The sequence below is a fragment of the Oncorhynchus keta genome, chromosome 32 (genome assembly GCF_023373465.1).
Source record: "Oncorhynchus keta strain PuntledgeMale-10-30-2019 chromosome 32, Oket_V2, whole genome shotgun sequence".
NCBI classification, from domain to species: domain Eukaryota; kingdom Metazoa; phylum Chordata; class Actinopteri; order Salmoniformes; family Salmonidae; genus Oncorhynchus; species Oncorhynchus keta.
Window position 1 is genome coordinate 35997540 of NC_068452.1, and position 16345 is coordinate 36013884.

Below are 16345 nucleotides of genomic sequence, written 5' to 3' on the forward strand. Positions count from 1 at the left end.
TCATACAATAAGTAACCTATAGCCACACTGCCTGTCATACAATAAGTAACCTATAGCCACACTGCCTGTCATACAATAAGTAACCTATAGCCATACTGTCATACAATAAGTAACCTATAGCCACACTGCCTGTCATACAATAAGTAACCTATAGCCACACTGCCTGTCATACAATAAGTAACCTATAGCCACACTGCCTGTCATACAATAAGTAACCTATAGCCACACTGCCTGTCATACAATAAGTAACCTATAGCCACACTGCCTGTCATACAATAAGTAACCTATAGCCACACTGCCTGTCATACAATAAGTAACCTATAGCCACACTGCCTGTCATACAATAAGTAACCTATAGCCATACTGTCATACAATAAGTAACCTATAGCCATACTGTCATACAATAAGTAACCTATAGCCATACTGTCATACAATAAGTAACCTATAGCCATACTGCCTGTCATACAATAAGTAACCTATAGCCATACTGCCTGTCATACAATAAGTAACCTATAGCCATACTGCCTGTCATACAATAAGTAACCTATAGCCATACTGCCTGTCATACAATAAGTAACCTATAGCCATACTGCCTGTCATACAATAAGTAACCTATAGCCACACTGCCTGTCATACAATAAGTAACCTATAGCCACACTGCCTGTCATACAATAAGTAACCTATAGCCACACTGCCTGTCATACAATAAGTAACCTATAGCCACACTGCCTGTCATACAATAAGTAACCTATAGCCACACTGCCTGTCATACAATAAGTAACCTATAGCCACACTGCCTGTCATACAATAAGTAACCTATAGCCATACTGTCATACAATAAGTAACCTATAGCCACACTGCCTGTCATACAATAAGTAACCTATAGCCACACTGCCTGTCATACAATAAGTAACCTATAGCCACACTGCCTGTCATACAATAAGTAACCTATAGCCACACTGCCTGTCATACAATAAGTAACCTATAGCCACACTGCCTGTCATACAATAAGTAACCTATAGCCACACTGCCTGTCATACAATAAGTAACCTATAGCCATACTGTCATACAATAAGTAACCTATAGCCATACTGTCATACAATAAGTAACCTATAGCCATACTGTCATACAATAAGTAACCTATAGCCATACTGTCATACAATAAGTAACCTATAGCCATACTGTCATACAATAAGTAACCTATAGCCATACTGTCATACAATAAGTAACCTATAGCCATACTGTCATACAATAAGTAACCTATAGCCATACTGTCATACAATAAGTAACCTATAGCCATATTGTCATACAATAAGTAACCTATAGCTACACTGCCTGTCATACAATAAGTAACCTATAGCCACACTGCCTGTCATACAATAAGTAACCTATAGCCACACTGCCTGTCATACAATAAGTAACCTATAGCCACACTGCCTGTCATACAATAAGTAACCTATAGCCACACTGCCTGTCATACAATAAGTAACCTATAGCCACACTGCCTGTCATACAATAAGTAACCTATAGCCATACTGTCATACAATAAGTAACCTATAGCCATACTGTCATACAATAAGTAACCTATAGCCATACAGTCATACAATAAGTAACCTATAGCCATACAGTCATACAATAAGTAACCTATAGCCATACAGTCATACAATAAGTAACCTATAGCCACACTGCCTGTCATACAATAAGTAACCTATAGCCACACTGCCTGTCATACAATAAGTAACCTATAGCCATACAGTCATACAATAAGTAACCTATAGCCATACAGTCATACAATAAGTAACCTATAGCCACACTGCCTGTCATACAATAAGTAACCTATAGCCACACTGCCTGTCATACAATAAGTAACCTATAGCCACACTGCCTGTCATACAATAAGTAACCTATAGCCACACTGCCTGTCATACAATAAGTAACCTATAGCCACACTGCCTGTCATACAATAAGTAACCTATAGCCACACTGCCTGTCATACAATAAGTAACCTATAGCCACACTGCCTGTCATACAATAAGTAACCTATAGCCACACTGCCTGTCATACAATAAGTAACCTATAGCCACACTGCCTGTCATACAATAAGTAACCTATAGCCATACAGTCATACAATAAGTAACCTATAGCCATACAGTCATACAATAAGTAACCTATAGCCACACTGCCTGTCATACAATAAGTAACCTATAGCCATACATAAGTAACCTATAGCCATACTGTCATACAATAAGTAACCTATAACCATACTGTCATACAATAAGTAACCTATAGCCATACTGCCTGTCATACTAAAAGTAACCTATAGCCATACAATAAGTAACCTATAGCCATACTGTCATACAATAAGTAACCTATAGCCACACTGCCTGTCATACAATAAGTAACCTATAGCCACACTGCCTGTCATACAATAAGTAACCTATAGCCATACTGCCTGTCATACAATAAGTAAACTATAGCCACACTGCCTGTCATACAATAAGTAACCTATAGCCATACAGTCATACAATAAGTAACCTATAGCCACACTGCCTGTCATACAATAAGTAACCTATAGCCATACATAAGTAACCTATAGCCATACTGTCATACAATAAGTAACCTATAACCATACTGTCATACAATAAGTAACCTATAACCATACTGTCATACAATAAGTAACCTATAACCATACTGTCATACAATAAGTAACCTATAACCATACTGTCATACAATAAGTAACCTATAGCCATACTGTCATACAATAAGTAACCTATAGCCATACTGTCATACAATAAGTAACCTAAAGCCACACTGCCTGTCATACCCCCCTTCTCCCCCAACAAGATTTAGATGCAAGTGGCTGTTCCACTGGTTGTCATAAGGTGTATGCACCAATTTGTAAGTCGCTCTGGATAAGAGCGTCTGCTAAATGACTTAAATGTAAATGTAATGTAAATACAATAAGTAACCTATAGCCATACAATAAGTAACCTATAGCCATACAATAAGTAACCTATAGCCATACAATAAGTAAACTATAGCCATACAATAAGTAAACTATAGCCATACAATAAGTAAACTATAGCCATACAATAAGTAACCTATAGCCATACTGTCATAAAAGAAGTAACCTATAGCCACACTGCCTGTCATACAATAAGTAACCTATAGCCATACAATAAGTAACCTATAGCCATACTTTTATACAATAAGTAACCTATAGCCATACTGCCTGTCATACTAAAAGTAACCTATAGCCATACAATAAGTAACCTATAGCCATACTGTCATACAATAAGTAACCTATAGCCATACTGCCTGTCATACTAAAAGTAACCTATAGCCATACAATAAGTAACCTATAGCCATACTGTCATACAATAAGTAACCTATAGCCATACTGTCATACAATAAGTAACCTATAGCCATACAATAAGTAACATAACAGTCATACAATAAGTAACCTATAGCCACACTGCCTGTCATACAATAAGTAACCTATAGCCACACTGCCTGTCATACAATAAGTAACCTATAGCCACACTGCCTGTCATACAATAAGTAACCTATAGCCATACTGCCTGTCATACAATAAGTAACCTATAGCCACACTGCCTGTCATACAATAAGTAACCTATAGCCACACTGCCTGTCATACAATAAGTAACCTATAGCCATACTGCCTGTCATACAATAAGTAACCTATAGCCACACTGCCTGTCATACTAAAAGTAACCTATAGCCACACTGCCTGTTATAGTATAAGTATAATCCCAAGGCTCGATCATAGGCCCCACACTCTTCTCAATTTACAGCAACAACATAGCTCAGGCAGTAGGAAGCTCTCTCATCCATTTATATGCAGATGATACAGTCTTGTACTCAGCTGGCCCTCCCCAGATTTTGTGTTAAATGCTCTACAACAAAGCTTTCTTAGTGTCCAACAAGTTCTCTATCCTTGACCTTTATTTTGGAGGTGTTCAGAACAAGGTTGTGGTTGGGGAAGAAGAATGCCCCTCTTCCCACAGGTGTGATTACTCCCTCTGAGGGTTTAGAGCTTGAGGTAGTCACCTCATACAAGTACTTGGGAGTATGGCTACATTTACATTACATTTAAGTCATTTAGCAGACGCTCTTATCCAGAGCGACTTACAAGTTGGTGCATACACCTTATGACATCCAGTGGAACAGCCACTTTACAATAGTGCATCTAAATCTTTTTAGGGGGGGGGGGTGAGAAGGATTACTTACCCTATCCTAGGTATTCCTTGAAGAGGTGGGGTTTCAGGTGTCTCCGGAAGGTGGTGATTGACTCCGCTGTCCTGGCGTCGTGAGGGAGTTTGTTCCACCATTGGGGGCCAGAGCAGCGAACAGTTTTGACTGGGCTGAGCGGGAACTGTACTTCCTCAGTGGTAGGGAGGCGAGCAGGCCAGAGGTGGATGAACGCAGTGCCCTTGTTTGGGTGTAGGGCCTGATCAGAGCCTGGAGGTACTGAGGTGCCGTTCCCCTCACAGCTCCGTAGGCAAGCACCATGGTCTTGTAGCGGATGCGAGCTTCAACTGGAAGCCAGTGGAGAGAGCGGAGGAGCGGGGTGACGTGAGAGAACTTGGGAAGGTTGAACACCAGACGGGCTGCGGCGTTCTGGATGAGTTGTAGGGGTTTAATGGCACAGGCAGGGAGCCCAGCCAACAGCGAGTTGCAGTAATCAAGACGGGAGATGACAAGTGCCTGGATTAGGACCTGCGCCGCTTCCTGTGTGAGGCAGGGTCGTACTCTGCGGATGTTGTAGAGCATGAACCTACAGGAACGGGACACCGCCTTGATGTTAGTTGAGAACGACAGGGTGTTGTCCAGGATCACGCCAAGGTTCTTAGCGCTCTGGGAGGAGGACACAATGGAGTTGTCAACCGTGATGGCGAGATCATGGAACGGGCAGTCCTTCCCCGGGAGGAAGAGGAGCTCCGTCTTGCTGAGGTTCAGCTTGAGGTGGTGATCCGTCATCCACACTGATATGTCTGCCAGACATGCAGAGATGCGATTCGCCACCTGGTCATCAGAAGGGGGAAAGGAGAAGATTAATTGTGTGTCGTCTGCATAGCAATGATAGGAGAAACCATGTGAGGTTATGACAGAGCCAAGTGACTTGGTGTATAGCGAGAATAAGAGAGGGCCTAGAACAGAGCCCTGGGGGACACCAGTGGTGAGAGCGCGTGGTGAGGAGACAGATTCTCGCCACGCCACCTGGTAGGAGCGACCTGTCAGGTAGGACGCAATCCAAGCGTGGGCCGCGCCGGAGATGCCCAACTCGGAGAGGGTGGAGAGGAGGATCTGATGGTTCACAGTATCGAAGGCAGCCGATAGGTCTAGAAGGATGAGAGCAGAGGAGAGAGAGTTAGCTAGACAGTGCACTGTCCTTCTCTCAGCACATATCAAAGCTGCAAGCTTTTAAATCTTGACTTGGTTTCCTCTATCGTAATCGCACCTCTTTAACCCCAACTGCCAAACTAACCCTAATTCAGATGACCATCCTACCCATGTGTCACGCCCTGACCATAGAGAGCCTTTTTAATCTCAATTTTGGTTAGGTCGGGGTGTGACTAGGGTGGGTAATCTAGGTTGTTTTGTTTCTGTTGGCCTGGTATGGTTCCCAATCAGAGGCAGCTGTTTATCATTGTCTCTGATTTGAGATCATATTTAGGCAGCCATTCCACACTGTGTGTTGTGGGATCTTGTTTATGTGTAGTTGCCTGTGAGCACTCCATGGCTTCCTCTGCGCTGATGCCCAGTCCAGGCACGGTGTCCAGTCCCACTCCAAGACCAGAGCCTTCCTCTGCGCCGGTTCCCAGTCCAGGCACGGCGTCCAGTCCCGCTCCATGGCAGGAGCCTTCCTCTGCTCCAATATCCAGTCCAGGCGTCCAGACCCGCTCCATGGCAGGAGCCTTCCTCTGCGCCGATGTCCAGCCCAGGCACGGCGTCCAGTCCCACTCCAAGGCCGGAGCCTTCGTCTGCGCCGGTGCCCAGTCCAGGCACGGTGGCCAACTCAGCTCCATGGCCGGAGCCTTCCTCGGCACCGGTGCCCAGTCCGGGTGCGGTGGCCAACTCAGCTCCATGGCCGGGACCCTCCTCTGCGCCGAGGCCCAGTCCGGGTACAGCGTTCTACCCGGCTCCATGGCCGGCCACAGGGTCTGGGCGGGGGCAAAGTCCCGCACCAGAGCCTCCACCGACGCTAGATGCCCACCCGGACCCTCCCCTATAGAGTCAGGTTTTGCGGCCAGAGTCCACACCTTTGGAGGGGGGAAATCATGTTTATGTGTAGTTGCCTGTGAGCACGCCATAGCTTCACTTGTCGTTTGCTCTTCATTGTTTTTGTGCGTTTCACGAATAAAAAGATGTGGAACCAAAAACACTGCGCCTTGGTCCAAATGTTCTTACGACGATCGTGACACCATGCTAGATTACGGAGACATAATTTAAAGATCGGCAGGTAAGGGTGCTCTCGAGCAGCTAGATGTTCTTTACCACTCAGCCATCAGATTTGCCACCAATGCTCCTTATAGGACACATCACTGCACTCTATACTCCTCTGTAAACAGGTCATCTCTGTATACCCGTTCCAAGACCCACTGGTTGATGCGTATTGTTGGGGAATAATCAGAATTGGTGGGTAACATAGATAAGATGTTTTATTTTCATGATATGCTTAGGAGTTATTTCTCATAAGAATGTATTTTGTTGTACTATAGTGGTGGCCATTGGCAGTTATCTGTTCTATGTCAAGACTAAGTTGCATGGGCTGCAGAGAGGGGAGGGGTCAAGGTATCATCATGTGTAAACATATCTTTTGCGCCACTGTGTCTGTGTGCCAGTCACTCCCTACTTTTCCCATCGAGGAGAGGATGGCAGTGTCTGGAATCATTCTATGCTCCCCGTGAGCTTGTCCAGGATTGGTTGTATTTAGAATTGGTTGTATCTAAATGACCATTTGATATATGCCTGTTGATATGGAGGATTGGTTTATGGTTCTGGGTTTGAGTAAGGAGACAAAGCTGAACGATTTATTATGTCTATGCTGTCTGACTATGTGTGTTCTTTGCTATTAAAGGATCTCAGTTGCAATGTAGAGGGGGCTCTCAGAGAATTCACTGATAGACACTGAATTGATCCGAGAGTCACAGGGTTGTGATAGAGCTCATGTAATTAAAGATGGACTTTGATAACTAACTCTGTGTGTGGTTTGCGCTCATGATTTGGTAAATAGAGGACATTTCCACAACAGTATTTATAAAACCCTCTTTGGCCTCACTCCCCCCTATCTGAGATATTTACTGTAGCCCTCATCCTCCACATATAACACCCGTTCTGCCAGTCACATTCTCTTAAAGGTCTCCAAAGTACACACATCCCTGGGTCGCTCGTCTTTTCAGTTCGCTGCAGCTAGCGATTGGAACGAGCTGCAACAAACACTCAAACTGGACAGTTTAATCTCAATCTCTTCATTCAAAGACTCAATCATTGACACTCTTACTGACAGTTGTAGCTGCTTTGTATGATGTATTGTTGTCTCTACCTTCTTGACCTTTGTGCTGTTGACTTTACCCAATAATGTTTCTACCATGTTTTGTGCTGCTACCATGTTGTTGTGTTGCTACCATACTGTGTTGTCATGTGCTGCTGCCTTGCTATGTTGTCGTCTTAGGTCTCTTCATGTGGTGTTGTGATGTGTGTTTTGTCCTATATTTATATTGTATTGATTTTATTTTTAATCCCAGGCCCGTCCCCACAGGAGGCCTTTTGCTAGGCTGTCATTGTAAATAAGAATTTGTTCTTAACTGGCTTGCCTAGTTAAATAAAGGCTAAATCAAATAAAAAATAAGTAACCTATAGACATACTGCATGTCCTACTATGTGTAACCTATAGCCATACTGCCTGTCCTACTATACATAACATATGGCCATACTGCCTGTCCTACTATGTGTAACCTATAGCCATACTGCCTGTCCTACTATGTGTAACCTATAGCCATACTGTCTGTCATAGTATAATATCCTATAGCCATACTGCCTGTCCTACTATACATAACCTATGGCCATACTGCCTGTCCTACTATGTGTAACCTATAGCCATACTATATGTAACCTATAGCCATACTGCCTGTCCTACTATACATAACCTATGGCCATACTGCCTGTCCTACTATGTGTAACCTATAGCCATACTGTCTGTCATAGTATAATATCCTATAGCCATACTGCCTGTCCTACTATACATAACCTATGGCCATACTGCCTGTCCTACTATGTGTAACCTATAGCCATACTATATGTAACCTATAGCCATACTGCCTGTCCTACTATACATAACCTATGGCCATACTGCCTGTCCTACTATGTGTAACCTATAGCCATACTATATGTAACCTATAGCCATACTGCCTGTCCTACTATACATAACCTATGGCCATACTGCCTGTCCTACTATGTGTAACCTATAGCCATACTGTCTGTCATAGTATAATATCCTATAGCCTGCCTGTCCTACTATACATAACCTATGGCCATACTGCCTGTCCTACTATGTGTAACCAATAGCCATACTGCCTGTCATACTATACATAGGCAGTATGGCTATAGGTTATGTATAGTATGACAGGCAGTATGGCCATAGGTTACATATGGTGTGACAGGCAGTATGGCTATTGGTTACTTATAGTATGACAGGCAGTATGGCCATAGGTTACGTATGGTGTGACAGGCAGTATGGCTATTGGTTACATATAGTATGACAGGCAGTATGGCTATAGGTTGTCATACTATACATAACCTATAGCCATACTGCCTGTCATACTATCCTTTCAAAATATCCCAGGTTTCCCCATTTCTATTTTTTTATTTCACCTTTATTTAACCAGGTAGGCCAGTTGAGAACAAGTTCTTATTTACAACTGAGAGTTACATGGCGAGGTTTGTAAATGTCTAAGCAAGATGCCTGGACAAGTGAATACATGGTGACTCCTATAAATGGTGTCTGAGGGAAGCGGTGTTGGCAGATAAAAACAAATGACAGGACTCTAATAGAGGCCTACCATTCCAACCGTTACGATGACGTTGAAGGCTGAATGGAAGAGAGAGACGAGGAGGAGGGAGGGGTGAGTGCTTAGATGGGGAGAGTGGGTGACAATTCTATAAATAACTAAATGTAAATCATGATTTCCGAAAAGAGTTTAATAGGACAGGCCTCAAAATGAGAACCAACGTATCTCTACCTCACTACCCTGTCACAGGAAGCAGCAGATTTTACAACGTTCCTAAAACAGCTGCCAGGAAATGGAATCTATTATGTCACCATCAGGGTATCTATTCAATATCCTGGTCCCAGATCTGTTTTCGCTGTCTTGCCAACCCCTATGGTCATTGTCACGCCATTGGCACAAACAGATCTGGGACCAGGCTATCTATTCAGGGGCAGTGGGACCAGGGTCAGTACCCTTTTGCCTACATACTGTACTGTACAGCCAACAGTACCACGTTGTTCACACACTAGTGAAAGTTCTGAAGCTGTGGTCAACCACCTCAGACTGGTGTTAGAGTGCCACTTTCCATTGTGGACAGGCAAGGTGCTCTCAATAAGATTATTTCTTTCCATGAAGTCATCAAAACGTAATAATCTATCCAGTGCAGTATATCAGCTACGTGGTGGTGCTGCTGCTGTAATGCTTGACACGATGCAACAGTTCTGTTAATGTTTGCAACTCAACAGTTCATTGGTTGCAGAGCAACAGCTTGTGTTTAGTAAGGGGATGTGGTTATGAGAGGGTGGTTTTCAGGGTTGAGTTAAATATATTCTGCTTTATAAAAGGCTGGTGTAGATTAACAGAGCAAGGAAGTCACCGAGCGAGCTGTGAAGACATGATCTACACTAGCTGTTAGATCATTTTGTTATCTTGTAATGACTTCTCAGGAAGTAGTTGAGACAGGCAGCCCATGTTTGAGGGATGTCTTTTGTTTGAGCCTTTAGAAAGAAACACAAAAAACAAATAGATCCAAAATAAAGCCCAAACATTTGTTGAATTTATTAATCATCTGCAGAAACAGGAAAAGGGGTGAGGAGACATCAGGATGAGCTGGAACCGAGCCAAGATCATGTCTATTGGCCTCTGATTGGCTCGCTAGCATATAACGGGACTGTGTGGAATTGTGTGTGTTGAATGGCTAGTAGAGGAACTTTGGGACATAAACTGGTCTGTGAAGTGAATGTACAATGACCCATAAAAATCACTCCAAGAACAGTGCAAACCACTTACCCACTGTGCAAAAACATTGCATCACTGTTTCCATGTCATTTCAACCCCAAAAAACTGATTAGGTTTGCAGAAATTCATCAACGTAAGGGAATGTTCTATTTTTTTTCCTACCTAACTTTTAACCTAAATCCGATGACAGGGTGAAATTTGTGGTTGATTTCAAGTTGAATTCACGTTGGTTGACAGATCAAACAAATGTAAATCCAAACTAGACATTGAACTGATGCCTGTGCCCATGCATTAAATCAGTCAGGCTATTATGGTGAACATGCCCATTTCTAGGGTAATATGATGAAGCAAGAAGAGTAAACTCAAAGGGTAAAACTGTCACGATGTTCGTCATAATGAATGTCGGACCAAGGCGCAGCGTACGTTGAGTTCCACATAATTTAAAGAAGTGAAACTTTAGCAAAGACTAAACAATGAACAAACAAACCGTGACTACAACACTAACTCAAAACATAAACATTCAAACAATATCCCATAACCCACAGGTGGAAATATGAAACTTAAGTATGATCCCCAATTAGAGACAACGATTACCAGCTTCCTCTAATTGGGAATCATACAAACCCCAACATAGAAAATTAAACCTAGAACCCCACAGAAATAATAAACTAGACTAAAACCCCTAGTCACGCCCTGACCTACTCTACTATAGAAAACACAGGCTTTCTATGGTCAGGTCGTGACAACAACAGAAGGGCGAACTTTAATCTGACATGACATTTGACATGATTTAGGGTTTTTGTGTATTTAGTGAAAATGTTTATTTTCCTTGGTACTGTAGCCCAGTCTCACTGACTGGCTTTAACATCAGCTCTGAATAAAATCTGTGGTGGACTATTTATACATCTGTGCTCCACTTCTTTTCTTGTAGGGTCCAGAACATGTACAGCAGGCTAAATACTGTTGTAATCCTGTGTATAAGAACTACATTATCTAAAGCAAAGGCTTTGTGTACATACTCATTGTGAGTGAGGAAGTACATCTGCCCACTAAGCTATTCTTTTTGTTTTTATGTATTGTAAGAAAGTTGTTGGGAAATGAGCTACCCTAGATTAATTATTGGCAGTGATTATTTTGGAAGGGATAAATGGTAGGTTATCAAAATGTTTCAGGCCCCACCTGCTCAAATATCTCAAAAGTGCAGCTTTTTAAATCACATTCCTTTTCTCTGCATTAGTTCACAGTATCATTTGACGGTGTAACTTAGCCAGAGTTCACTCATCACTACCATAAGAATCCTTGGCGCCTACGGGCAGTACGTACAACAAACCCACACTAGGAATCCTTGGCGCCTACGGGCAGTACGTACAACAAACCCACACTAGGAATCCTTGGCGCCTACGGGCAGTACGTGCAACAAACCCACACTAGGAATCCTTTGATCCCATTGTTGGCACCACAAGTCTTGCCCAGGTCAGATTCTCGTCACACTAGGGTCACAGTACAGCAAAACTGCTGCTCCTCCCTGGGCACCAGAACAAATCTAGTCAAGGCCATGCCAGTTGTCTGTCACCACTAGGTCCACAGGTCACCAGAGCTCCATGCCTGTGCTATTGTTTAGGAGCGAGGGACACTGGCGTATTCCAGATGGCCGTTCCCACCAGTCAACCAAATGTCCTCACCCACAGACCCAAATTAGACAGATCTATACTTGTATGAACAGACCCTGTAGACATTTATTGGGACTTAAGAGTTATAAGATGGGAGGTAAGGACCCATTTGCATTAGTTAGTATATACACTGTCACGGTTTTCATGTGGTGAAGAAGAGTCGGACCAAACTGCAGCGTGTATATTGCGATCCATGTTTAATCACACAACGTAACACAAACTCAACAAAAACAAACGTAGTGAAAACCGAAACAGCCTTAACTGGTGCAAACTGCCACAGACTAAGGACATCAAGACACTAAGGACAATCACCCACAATACAACCAAAGAATATGGCTGCCTAAATATGGTTCCCAATCAGAGACAACGATAAACACCTGCCTCTGAGAACCACTTCAGACAGCCATAGACTTACCTAGAACACCCCACTAAGCTACAATCCCACTATCTACACACCACATACAAAAACCTATGTCACACCCTGGCCTGACCAAATATATGAAGAAAAACACAAAATACTACGACCAGGGCGTGACATACACTGAATGTACAAAACAAAACACCTGCTCTTTTTATGACATAGACTGACTCCCTTATTGATGCCACCTGTTAAATCCACTTCAATCAGTGTGGATGAAGGAGGAGACAGGTTCATGAATAATTTTAAACCTTGAGACAATTGACATGGATTGTGTATGTCTGTCATTCAGAAGGTGAATGGGCAAGACAAAAGATTTAAGTGCCTTTGAATGGGGTATGGTAGTAGGTGCCAGGTGCACCAGTTTGAGTGTGTCAAGAACTGCAACGGTGCTGAGTTTCACACTGATTAGTTTCCTGTGTGTATCAAGAATGGTCCACCACCCAAAGGACATCCAGCCAACTTCACCCAACTTCAGGAAGCATTGGGTCAAGATTGACCAGCATCCCTGTCGAACGCTTTCAACATATTGGAGTCCATGCCCTGACGAATTCAGGCTGTTTTGAGAGCAAAACAGGGTGCAAATCAAGATTAGGAAGGTGTGTAAAATAATTATTTAGTATGTTTAAAAAATATTTAAAAAATCCAAAACACAAACATTAGAAAAACATCCATTACATCACACATGCTCACACCGCCATCTCCAGCGCCGCATCACTCTCTGCCACATGGCCTCAAACTGCACCACTTTGTTGTTTCTCTGTCGCCCACGCACTTTCACTTTTTTAAATAATAAAGCATTTGACCTTTCCATAATGTGTTAATGGAGGATTGGTCGATTTCCAGTTTAAATATATGTTTTTTCAAGATGATTGACCAAAAAAAGTATAGTCCAACCTATTGAGTATCTCATTGCACCCTCATATGCAGACAGACACTTTGACATTGGAGCATCCCCAGAAGGCTTGTATTATTGAGTCATTGTTAAAATGACTGCCATTGAGCTGTAGAATTTGTGAATGTTGTCTCTTGTATAATACATTCTATACATTAGTTTAGTTTACACTGGATTAAGCATACATTTTGGTTACCTGTAATTGTGTTTATGTTCCAATATTTCCTCACTCTTGTGCCAATATCAGTTCTTTTAAGTCTTGGTTCCAATTGTGTTTTTTTTAAGAGATTGGATAGTTGGATAGGCTCTTTGCAAGTTTTGTATATCATATAAATATAGTTCTGACACAAATAGGATTCCCTCAACATTACTCTGGCGCCAAAAGATTCGGTAAAATATACATTTTAAGTTGCATGTTTTGAAAATATCTACATTGGTCAATCCAGAATTGCCTTTGATGTAGTCATGGAAATAAATGTATTTGCTAGTCATTTTGTTGATCTCTGCTCTTTAGGGTTCCATGACAACATGACCTCTCAGACTACGCTCTGACAGGAAGATCTGTTTGCTTTAGGACATTTATTCTGTATATAACCCTTCTTACAGGTTTAGGACCTTCATTTGACCGGTTGGTAGAGCATGGTGTTTGCCATGCCAGTGGGGTGTTCGATTCGCACGGGGACCAGTACTGGATAAGAGTTTTAAAAAAACATATCCACTCACTACTGTAAATTGCTCTGGATAAGATGTAAAATAATCCTGCAGCAACAGGATTTGGTCCCGTGCTCCTGCTTTTTCTATTCTCTTTTGCTAGTCCTCCCGGTTTTGACCCTTGCATACCCTGACTCTGAACCCACCTGCCTGACCATACTGGCTGCCCTGACCTCGAGCCTGCCTGCCACTCTGTACCTCCTGGACTCTGACCTTATTGTGATCTTTTTGCCTGTCCATGACCATTCTCTTGCCTGCCCCTTGGAAACTAATAAGTATCAGAAACTCGAACCATCCGTCTCCTGTGTCTGCATCTGGGTCTCACCCCGTGCCCTCATAGGTTGGTCAAAATGAGGCTACATGAAAAGTGGAATACTGTTAATATAACCGTGTGTTAGTGTGGGTTTTCAATGAATTAATGTAAATTACAAAGCTTATCTGCATTTCCTGTGATCAAATTAAGTGCCTACAGTGGTGAGGTCTGCCACTAAGGTGTTGACAACACCATAACCAAAAAGAACACCGTCTCTATAACATTGTCAGAAACGCCACGTTGCACTCGGCTTCTTTGCCCTCAGCCCTCCCTCTTCTAAGACAAATCATAACTGTACTAGCAGGACTAGCAGAAGTACAGTTGATATACTGTTGGAGATGTTACAGTATGTAACAGATCTCATCTTCTTCTGAAGAGGAGTAGCGAGAAGGATTTGAGGACCAAAACGCAGCGTGGTAAGTGTCCATAATGTTTAATAAAAACAGAACACTGGAACAAACCAATAACGTGCATCAACGAAACATTCCCGTGTGTCGACAAACACTGACACGGAAGACAAAACACCCACGAAACACAGGTGGAAAAAAGGCCACTTAAGTATGATTCTCAGAGACAACAACACCTGCCTCTGATTGAGAACCATACTAGGCCGAACACAGAAACCAACATAGAAAAACAGACTGTCCACCCCAACTCACGCCCTGACCATACTAAACAAAGACAAAACAAAGGAACTAAGGTCAGAACGTGACACAGTAAGTCATCATCTGACACGAATTAGCATAACGCAACGGACATAAATATTACTAGAAAATATTCCTATTCATGAAATCACAAGTGAAATATATTGAAAACACATCTTAGCCTTTTGTTAATCACCCTGTCATCTCAGATTTTGAAAATATGCTTTACAGCCAAAGCAAGACAAGCATTTGTGTAAGTTTATCAATAGCCTAGCATAGCATTATGTCCAGCTAGCAGTAGGCAACTTGGTCACGAAAATCACAGAGCCATCAGGTGACCACTTACGCTCATTCTTCAACATAAATGCGTGAAACTATGTCAAAATGCTGTAGACACCTTGGGGAATATGTAGAAAAAGGAATCTGGTTGATAGCCCATTCACTGCTCAATAGGGACGCATCGGAACGCAGGGCTTTCAAAATACGAGTCACTTCCGGATTGGATTTCTCAGGCAATATTTTTACAGTTTTGGAAACTTTAGAGTTTATCCTAAGCTGTCAATTATATGCATATTCTAGCATCTTGTCCTGACAAAATAGCCCGTCTATTTTCCAAAATAGCACATTATTTTTCCAAAAATGAAAATACTGCCCCCTAGTTACAAGAAGTTAAGAAATAGTGGCATTAATAGTTAAAATCCTAAAGAAATTGATTATGACACAACAGCAACGATGATATTGTTCCTTTGAGAAAAATGTTGACTGCATTCTGTGTTTTTACCAAATAAACCACACTTTCATACTTGTGCTAATCCTGTGGTTTGTGTGGATGACTATTCTGTTTTCTGTCCTATACTTTTAGAAAACAGAACTTTAAAATAAATGTTTTACTTTAAATCATAACATTTGATTTACCCACAGCTTCCCAGAAAAAAACATAACTTGATTTTAATGTCCATTGTTAATGGATTCCACTGGGAGCTTTGTACATTACACTACATTGTTATCAGTATGAACAGACGCCATCTGCTCAAAGACGAAAAGGAGAGAACCATACATTTGTCATCACCACCATTAATAGACAACCACAGCCTATGGGAGTGTGTCCAAGCAGTGTTCTGTATAACAATGAACAGTCTCACTACACAGACTCCTTAATGTCTGATTCAATTTAGACCATACAGTCTGATAGAGTGGAGGAAGTGGAAAACAAGGTTGTAGATAGAAAGAGAGGGAGTGGAAACTATTTGCACATCATTCCACAGTATATATCCATAATATGACATTTGACATGTCTACTCCTTTAGAGAGAGAACAAGGAGACCACTTAAAAGGAAGCAATTCCTAAAACTTCCATAAAAAAAGCCATCACCTACAGAGACATGAACCTGGAGAAGAGTCCCGAAAGCAAGCTGGTCCTGGGGCTCTGTTCACAAACAGACCC